Below are 10,118 nucleotides of genomic sequence, written 5' to 3' on the forward strand. Positions count from 1 at the left end.
AAGGGAGGTGACTGATATCTGGCTACCATATATAATCCGTATAAGAACTGGGTTGTTAACTGGTACATTATCAATACAAAATTTTTTTTTTTTGGTAAGTTAGCTAATTGCAGAAAAGCCACTTCCTAAACTGCCATGAACTGCTAAAACTTAAGAACTGAAAGAAAGGCAAGTTTCTTCATCAGTGGGTGGACTTGGTTCGGCTTGGTCAGTCTGTAAGCACGCAGGAATGTTCAGGCTGCTTTTGTGTGTGCTCCTGAGGCAAGAGATGCTTTATGAACAGTGGAGCTGCATGAAAAGAAGAGCCTCCCCTTCCTGTTTGAATCAATGTCCATATTATTGTGAGGGATTACATCTTGGCTCTAATGTTCGTGACTGTGAAGAGACTCTTCCTGAAGATGGGAATGCAAGGCTACAGAAGGATATAATCTTTATCTTGTTTGCAGAAACTGCCAGCGAGTCTGGTTATTGCATTGCTGTACTTTGTGAAGGATATCGAGGCTCCCTGAGGGAGCAGGACTCAGTCCAGCGTGATGTTTCACAGGGGTCGGTAGCTCAGAAGTCAAGCCCATTGAGATGAGAGCACTGAAATTCACATTTAGGCATAGACTGTGTGCCAGGAAATTGTATAAAGAGTTCATAGTCTTTGATCACAGCCTCTTGTATGCGCGTGGTTTGCAGAAAATATGCGAGCTTTTTATTTTTTGTAGCTTCTAAATAGACTTGTATTTATTAAGTGAACATGATTGTCACAGTCACTATCACTCAGTGAGAAACTCTGCTTCCCTTTAGGCAACTTCTGCAGCTGTCCTTTGTTTCTGTTACTTTTCTGTCTGCTTTTTTGTGTCTCATTCCTCCTCCCTTTCTTTTCTCTGTCTCTGTGTGCCTCCTTTGTTATTCTGCCTTCATTTCCTTCTCTGTATTAAATCACCTTTCTAACCCCTGAGGGCTTAAATAGCATCATCTTCCCCATTCCATCTGGAAAAAAAGATCTTCAAAGACATGATTAGTAATGACACTGACATGTCATCAGTTTGGGAGTTGCCATTCCAGTGAAAATAGATGTTCACACTTGGTCACATGTTGTCTGCAGGCTGGGACACAATGCATGGCATTACTTAGGGAAACCTTGTGTTTGTGGCAGTATCTGTAGCTCTAGAGGATGGCAATAGCAGATGTTTAAAAAAGGAACTGTCCCCAAAATATCATCATCTTAACTGAACCTGGCCCAAGAGAAATGTATTTCACCTCATACCCCAAATTGAAAGCTGTGATCTCTTAAACTTTCCTGGGGTTAGTTTTGGATTGGGGACCTAAAGTGAAATACAGTGCTTCTGTGTCAAGCTTCCATGTGAGTTTAAATAATCATAATTAGAAATGAAAGACTCAAAATTCCTCCTCCAGTTCTGTGATCTGTAAATGCCATCTAATAGGAATTTATATACTACCTATCACTGGAATAACTCAGCTGCTTGTCTAGGTTTAATTGAAAAATAATCATAATCTATTCAGTTAGATTTAATGTGTAAATGAAGTATTGTGAGCAAAACAACTTCTGAAATGTCTTTTACTATGGATTTTACTGTCTGGATTAAGTTCAGATATTAGTGCATGTCATTCTGATACTTGGGTGATGTCATTCTGAGATGTGACTTTGCCAAGTGCGCCTCATTATTACTTTTTGCAACTGGTAGACAATGAATTCTTTTTCCTTGAAATGAAATTAAATATTTACAAGCTGTTAGTTATTGTAGGGATATAAATGAATGAAGCTCCTTTTGAAAACAAATGCAAGCTGAGGAAAGCAGAGACAGCAAATGAGTTTGAAGCTGTCACAGGAGGGAAACTTTGTGGTTCCCATATCTGAGCTCTGTGGCTTTAGCTGAGCCCTGAAAACATGAGAGTCAAAAGCAGGAAAGTGTAAGGTCTTGGTTTGTGGCACAGCTTATTTCTCTGATGCAAGTGCAGTGGCTGTGTAGTCACTGCAGTTCATGGACTGAAAGAAGATGAACAGATTTAGAGCGCTTTTATCTAACATGAAATGGATGCTGCCTTATGGGAATGTCTTCTGAGGAGAACATAAGGATGTCTGCACTAGGCTAGACCTGTGGATATCTAGGCATGAGCATCAGACTCAGATGAATCTTTTGTGATGCTTCACCACACGGCTTTTCTGGCCAACAGCAATTTGTGGCTCAGGGGTAACTATAAAGGTTTTCAGGTGCAAGAAACACACCTTGTTTATGAACATGAAAATGAGAGGAAGGATGAGCTTATGTACTTCCTGTACTGGATTTCTAGTGATTGCATCATCCTTTCCACAAACCTAAATGAGTTCAAATTTTGGGGTATGTCCTCTGAGTGGTTTAAATTTTGTGGATCTGTATCTACATTTTGGAATTTCAAAACCGCTTCTTACTATATTGATTTAAATAGTTTTTAAGTTCAGACAAATTACATAAAGTAACAGGTAGATCTATCAACACATAATTTCATTAGATTTTTTTTTTCTGCTGTAAGTTTCTTATCAATTTGGGAAGTTTAAAGAATACTATTTCTCTTGAGTGAATGATGTTTCTGGGAAGAAAGATGCACAGCAAAAGTGGTTTAGATGTCTTTTTGTTTACATGGAATTTATTAAAGCATCTTTATAGAAGTGTGGATGATGGTATTTCACATGGAAGAAGCAAATTATCCTGAATGTTTTCCTTGGTTATTTAAAATTGAATAAATGTTCATTAAATGGACAATCTCATCTGAGCAAGGATTAATTTAAAATTCAAGCCATTATTCTTTTGGTGTATAAGCAGTGTGGTATATGTTCTTATCAACAAGTGAGTCTCATTTTTAATTTATGAAAGTTTACCTGAGAGTATTCAAGTGTCTCACCCTTTCCATGTATGAAAAATATGCCTTTGATGTCTCAGCGTTTGACTTTAAAACAGCTGATCTTCTGGCGTGCTGTATAATAAAGTTGTTTTGATACATACAAGAAATTCTGCTTGTTTGTTCCAAGCTTGCATGGCATAGTTAAGCTGGGTTTTTTGTTCAGTAAAAATTGGTGATTCTTTTGAAATGAAAATCAATCTTAATTCTCTTAAGTTGTTTAAAAGCTTATCAAACAGGCATGATCAAGTTTCTTAGATTTTAAGAAGTACTGAAGGTAAATTTTGAAAGTCTAGCTCGTTCTTATTTACAAATTGTTCATGATTTTTAAATAAAGATTTCTAAGTGCTCTTTTTTCATTTTTAATATTGTATTGAAGGACATCAGTAAAAGCATTCGGTTACAGTGGTCCATCTATAGACTCCTCCAAGCCGTGACTGCTTTTCTCAGCGAGGGTAAAGCAGCACCATTTCACTGACTTAAATTTCTCACATTATGGAAGGATTCTTGCCTTTGATTTGTCTCATAGTTAGTGGAATGTTAACATTAATGGAAAAGAAGAGGTGCAGGAGCCTACAAAATGGGGAACAGTAAACAGAAACAGGTAATATCCCAAGAATTGTATTTTAATTGCTGAATTCCACACTGCTGTTTCTTACTGTTCTTGTTCAATTTTTTGCTAAACAATTCTATATTAGCTGAGGTTATCTAGAAAAACCAAGCCTGTTTGCTTGAGCAGAGATGGGGCTTTGCCTTTCTTTGTCTTCTTACTGTCTCTTAGTCCTCTGCTTTCCTTCCAATGGATTGGTTAATTTAATCATTCTAGCTGCTGTATTGGTTTGTTCAGCTTCTCTGGGGTCAGCATCTTACCTATGGAAGGCACATCAGCTGAAGGAAACTAATATCCCAATCAACTTCCACCACTGCAGATAGAGAGAAACCAGCTGGCACGAGCGAATTGATTTCTGCATCAATCTCCCTGCACAGGCAATCAATTCAACAGAGAGAAACAAGACTTGAGTCCTCATCACTCTTGTGTTGCAGAAGGCTCCCTGTAGTGGAGTCCCATCCTCCTGAGTTCCCTGCAGCACCCGCTGTCAGCGAGCTGTGGGATCAGGGGTTCTCCACGTGCTGTTCCTGGGCCCAAAGCCTGTGAAAGGTGACAGCAGCTTCAGGGGGCGTTGGATCAAATCCCTGGGCTAGGGCTGCAACCACACCAGTCTGTGTTAGTTAGGAGGTAGATAACCCCCAACAGTGTTAGGAGGGATCATTCAGCTCTCATTGCTGACAGTACGAGGCTCATCCTGGCAATGAAAGCAGGACCCATCTTATTTGTACTTTTTTGTAGTTTCTGAGTCATGTGCATGCTAATAATTCTGAGGAATAACGCACACTTTTTACTGGGCATCACTATTATATCTGCATGGAGATGTAATAGCATGGCATCATTATTTTATCTACATGGGGAAAAAACTATGATTCTCTTGCCTCAGATTTTTGGTGAAGGAACAGTAGTGCAGCAAACCAAGTCTGTTCTATAATAAAAATTTTCAGCGCGTTATACCGGGTAAGGTAGGTAATGGCTTAAATAGTCAAGTTAAAGAGAAAATAATTAGAAGGCTAATTTGGATCCATCCTTCTCTATTACCACTTAAAGATGTTGACTGTGGAGTTCTGTTACTGCTTCATTTACCTTGACTGCTGCAAGGACCTCACTCCTTGTGTGTCAGACTGTTCTAGTTTGGATATGAGGAGGAGGGTTTGTGTCACTGGATCAGAGCACTTGTGGCTTTTCTGGTACTATGGAATTAGGAGCAAATAAGCTGACAGTGACTTGCACAAGGGAACAGACTTGCTCTGCTTTGTTCCCCAAAGGTGTCATTGATTCTATTTGCATTACATGGTCAAATATTTGTCAATGGTTTCAGTGAGGTTGTCATAGGGCAGTGTTTATGTCACAAAAAATGACATTTACTTGTTGATAGGATAGTATAATGTCAGCATGTAGTGGTGGAAATGTCATCATTTTGTGATGTGACAAATTGTCCCTAAGGATAGACTTTTTAAGAGTTCTTAACAGATGTTGGAAAAATGAGTAATTTTAGATTGATTTTATTTGTGCCATATTTAGGAACAGTCAGAAGTTTAGAAAGCAAAGCTTATAGCAATTTGTATCACTTTTCATTCTTGAAGGGTCTTTGCTAATGTCACAAACTTTAGTCATTACATGCATGATGCTTCCTTAGCGGGCAAATTTGTTGACGCATCGTGCTACAAGGCAGCTGCAGAGATGACAGTTTTTCAGTAGTAAATGTGTTTAATTGGACCGTTTTCCTTTTGTAGCAGACGGGGTTTTCCTATTTTAGCCACGAAATAGTAGGAGAATTTGGACAGTTTCCAGTCTGTCAAAATTTAAGTGCAAAAGGAAGTTAAGATAATTTTGTTTGCATTTGTTCTGTCCTTCATTCAAACCTCGTTAGAGGCAACTGTGAAGCATAATAAGCAATGCTGCTTGTACCTTATCTACAAGGCCAGTTCAGTTGGGATGGCTGTGCTGTGTGAACAGACCTGTGCGTGCTATTGGGATGCACTCCTGGGCAGTTCCCATGTGTGCCTGAGACATGCTGAAAGAAACTGATGGAGAGGATGTTCTATAGTTTCCAGAGGACATTTAAAATAAAATTAAGACATGCGACTTGCACTGAAATCAGAACTTTTGAGAATGTTGATTGTGTTTCTTAAATATGAAGGGGATATTCTGGTGAGAACTGAAGGCTGCTGTGTTTTCTGGGGAAATAGTAGATTTTCTGTTCTGTAGAAATGGACTAAATGGAAAATTCATTTGTCCAAGCACAAAATAATTGAATCATAGATTTGCTCTGCAGGTGAGGCATTTCTAGATTTAGTGATGAAGACCCAGTCATTCTCAGGGTAGTGGCAGCATGCAGGCTGATTCTGTCAAATGGGGGTCAGAACAGCAACACACACCAGCACTGGTGGGCTGTATTCTGGCCCTTTGCCTAAAGAGCTCTGTGCTCATTCTAGGCTAGATTCAAATGAGTGATCTTGTATGAAACTACTTTCCACTAGACATGGAAAAACTTCTGTTGAAATATGTGCTTTCCAAGCCTGTATGTTCTCAACTTAGTTTTTGCACAGGAATCTGGTTTTGTGCATGTCCTGTATGTGGAACTACATATGCAGGTGGTTTCAGGCACTTACTCTGCCTATAAAGTTTGTAGATTTAAAGTTTGAGCTGCTGCTCTTTGAAAACACAGATAAAAATAAATAAAATATACTATGTTCTCTTGTAAAATTTTTTAAGTGAGACTGAGATGGGCAGTCCCTGGACAACTCCTCTCTAGGAGCTGGGGAAACCTGTCCACTCATGCCAGCTTTAACTATGGTGCTGCTGTCAGAGAATGGTGCTCTTACAAACTTTTCTTGCTGTACTTGGCCAATATTGAGCTCTGTGATTACATCAGGCTAAAACTTTCTGCTGAGGAACAGAAATGGAATAAAGAAAAAACATAGTGTTTGATGGAACAGAACAGCGTTGAACAAACCTTGAACAGCTTTCTAATCAAGATATTTGGATACTGGATACTTTATTCAAACCATTTGGTTCAGAGCTAATCCACAGCCAGTTTTTCTCCAGAGTAAATTCCTAAAGTAGGAATTGTTTTTACCAACAGCATAAAGCCTCCGTTTCCATATTTTCTGTCTCAGTTCAAAGACTTCAGGTGAGTTGGGATTTCTCTACAAAGGACTGTCAGCGGTTGCAACATGAAGCATTCTTGCAGAAATGGCAAACAAGGTGTGTCCAGTTGTTTTTGAATCTCTTGGACTTCAGGAGAACCACTTTTGGTTTGCAGGACTGCCAGAGGCTTTCTGTTCTACCTTAGGCAGGTAACTTGAGTCTTTCTGTGTTCTAATGTCACATAGGGAAGTCTTGTTCTGCCTCTTTGGTTGTAAGGGCAGCATCAAAGATCATGAAGTGTTTGGATACCTTGGAAATTTGTGTGATCATGTTACCATAGGTAAACAGAAGGGAAAGAGTGGCAGTCTACACAGGAAAGTCATTTTTCTGATGTCACTCTGATATAAGGGAATCTCATTTCACAGTCCCTTATCCCGAGCTTTCATGTGGCTTTACATCCTGCATGGTATTGCCTTTTAGATGCTGTACTGTACAAGCAGTACAACATTATGAATGTTTTTTCATTTTCATGTATTTTTAATGCCTTATACTTTCATTAGTGAAAAATACTTCTTACCAAGCCACTTTTAATTTTCATATATATTATTTTCTTTAATAATAAAATCTATTTTAAAAATAATTGGGAAATTTTACCTTCGTTAAAGGATGTTTGGTAATTTAGGATTCTTTTTCTCAGCTGCATGGGTTTTTTTAAATTTTAATTTGGTAAGAGTTATAAATTTCTGAAAATCATTGCATACATAATTATTTGAAATGTATCTGGCATTAGTTCTGTAAAAACAATCTGGATGTTCTCTGATCTGGATCTACAGAGCCATAAAATATATATGGCACTGTATTAAGTTTTATAATGCTCATTACTTCAGTGTTGTATCTGTTGGGTAGAGAATCACTCAAGCGAATGAAGAGTATTGCTCTTTGAGCAGCAGAAATATTGGAAGCACTTTTACATGGCCCCTTCTAGAGATGAGTTTCACTGCAGGGTTCAGCAAAGAAATAATTAGTATTTAAACTGTTTGTGAAGGAATATGACTTCTTCTCCAGACAAGAAGAACTGCAAATCAGTGAAGCACTGCACAAGTTTTATTTGGGCTACAGTAATTGCCACACGAGGTCTTCAAGTTATAATGAGGGATATCTGTGGTCTAGCAAAGTGAGCTTATAGCTCAGTATAGAAGGACCTTGTTTTGATTCCTGAATCTTTCACGTGGCTGTCACTGTAATTTGGGGCAATGCTCTTTGTTCCTGTGCCATTTGTTAGAGCTCTATTAGCAACATAATCTGTGTGTCTTTAATATTAACTGTGCCTTCATATTTAGTCACTCTCAGGGTCAATTGCTAAGCTACTTAGACAATGAATTTAACCACCTGCTTTGGAATCACTGTAACCAGTGTTCTGGAAGGCCCGAGGGAACTATGTGCATGTTGTACAACATTGACCACTGTACTCCAGCAATGAGCTCCAAAAGGTTAAATATTTAGATAACCTTAGCTGGCCTTCTGCTTTTAACTGTAGCCCTAATAAACCTCAGTATTTGTCTTGATATCTTCCTGTTCTTGAAAGGGATTTTTATTTGTGTTTTGAAGTAGGTGTATTTATGTAATGGGTGTTGCATTAGCATTGCTAATGGTCATAATGTGTTTAGTTTCAAAGGGTACTTGCCTTGAAATTTGCTGCGAAATTGGAAGTGCCCACCATTCACTTGGGAGTGTCTGGGAGAAAGTCGTGTTAATATTTTGATTTTAGAATATGTCATCGTAGTGTTCCACTTTCATCAATGAAGTGCCTGTTATTTTTTTTCAGTAGAGTTCTCCAGGGCATTAAACACTCCTGTAAGCACAGTGGTACGAAGCCATAAGAAAACATGGAAGTTTGTGGTGGGTGTATAATGCCTGCTCAGTTTTGTGTGATGAGAGCTTGCTGTGTAGATTTTGGATGTAAGCAACTCCTGAGTGTAAATCATGGTGTGCATGCCCCATTTCTGTGAGTGACTGAGGTTCACCTGTCTACTGTATGGGTTTAGATGCTTTGCAGTATGCTGAGTTTGCATTCTCACGGGTTATAGCCCTCTTAGAACAAACCCAAGCCCACGGGTGTTTTTAAGTTGCCTCGTTTCAGTGTACTGGTTCTTGGTGCATCCCTGCAGCCATTGCACTGACACAGCTGAGATAGATGGGGCACAGGCAAGGACTGAGAACAAGTGGCCAGAGCAGTATGGAAACGTGAACTTTGGGAAGGAGCTTCTCTGCTGGATCAGTGTGTTGTGAAACAGAATCCTTAATGTACAGTTTGCTACCTGTTTCACTGGGTACCAGTGCTGCCTTAGGCAGATACAGGGTATTTCCAGACCCATACAGACTCTCTCCGCTGGTTTCACTGTAGTTTTTTGAGAAATGAACTGGAGAGAATTTATTGCAATAAGAAGAACCTGAACATCTGGGTTAGACTATTTTATTTAAAGTCTGATTTAAATCTGCTTTGCTTCAGTTTACTTCTTCCCCTATCCACTAGGGATATGCAGAAAAGTTTATTCCCTGTCTGTTTTCATCAAGCTTTAATATCTCTGAAAGCCTTTATTGTGCTTCTCCTATGTTTTGTGCTCTTTAGATTTAATAACCCAGCTTTGTCATCCTTTTCTTATTGCTCGCTTGGTGCTGCTTTTCTAGACCACTTATCATCATCCCTGCGTTCTTCCAGGCTCTTTCCAATTAATCATCATTAGTTCTGTGATGCTCTGGCATGAGCACACTCTTCCAACTGTGGTCTTCAGGCTGGAGTAGAAGTTTCCTTTCTGAGATTCACAAGATGCATGTGTTTTCCAGCATTTTTATCCATTCCCTCATGGTGCCATGCTGCTACAAAAAAAGCAGGAGACATTAGTGTCTCATGATTCATTAACACTCCCAGCTCTTCTTTTGCTGAGAGTACTTTGCTCCTGCCTATTCTGATTATGTGCTCTTCAGTATTTATGCCCACTGACTGCCATCATTCATTATTGGTAATTTTTCAATTTGTGAATATCACTGTGAGTTCCCATCCTGTACCTCAGCCTGTTCCAGCTTGGTGTTGTCCTTGGGGTTAATAAGCACAGCCACTTCACCCAGGTGTTAAACAATACCAGACTAAGGACATGATCCCTTGCAAACCCACTTGATAGAGAGGTATCTGTTGCCTTTCTGTTATCCCTGGGGCCTGTTACTCTGCTATATAAAGCAATTAGATAATTTTGTTAGTGTTTGCTTTTAAGTATTTCAAGTTGGCCTTCGTCATTTCTTTCATTCAATTTCTTTATTTAGTGATAACTTGTAGGATTTTTCTGATAATTGAAGCTACTCTGACTAATTGGTGCTTCCCAGAATCCTCCTACCCCTTATCCTCCTTCTATAAAAATAAGTTCAATGCCTATGCTTTTCTGGCCATCTGGTATCCACCCTAAATTCTATTACTTCTTTTAGAAGTGAGCGAAATGATCTCAGAAGTTATAGCAATGTTTGGGAATCTGAGGATGAT

The sequence above is a fragment of the Empidonax traillii genome, unplaced genomic scaffold (genome assembly GCF_003031625.1).
Source record: "Empidonax traillii isolate 1590-97213 ecotype Southwest subspecies unplaced genomic scaffold, ASM303162v1 scaffold687:size894609, whole genome shotgun sequence".
Lineage (NCBI taxonomy): Eukaryota > Metazoa > Chordata > Aves > Passeriformes > Tyrannidae > Empidonax > Empidonax traillii.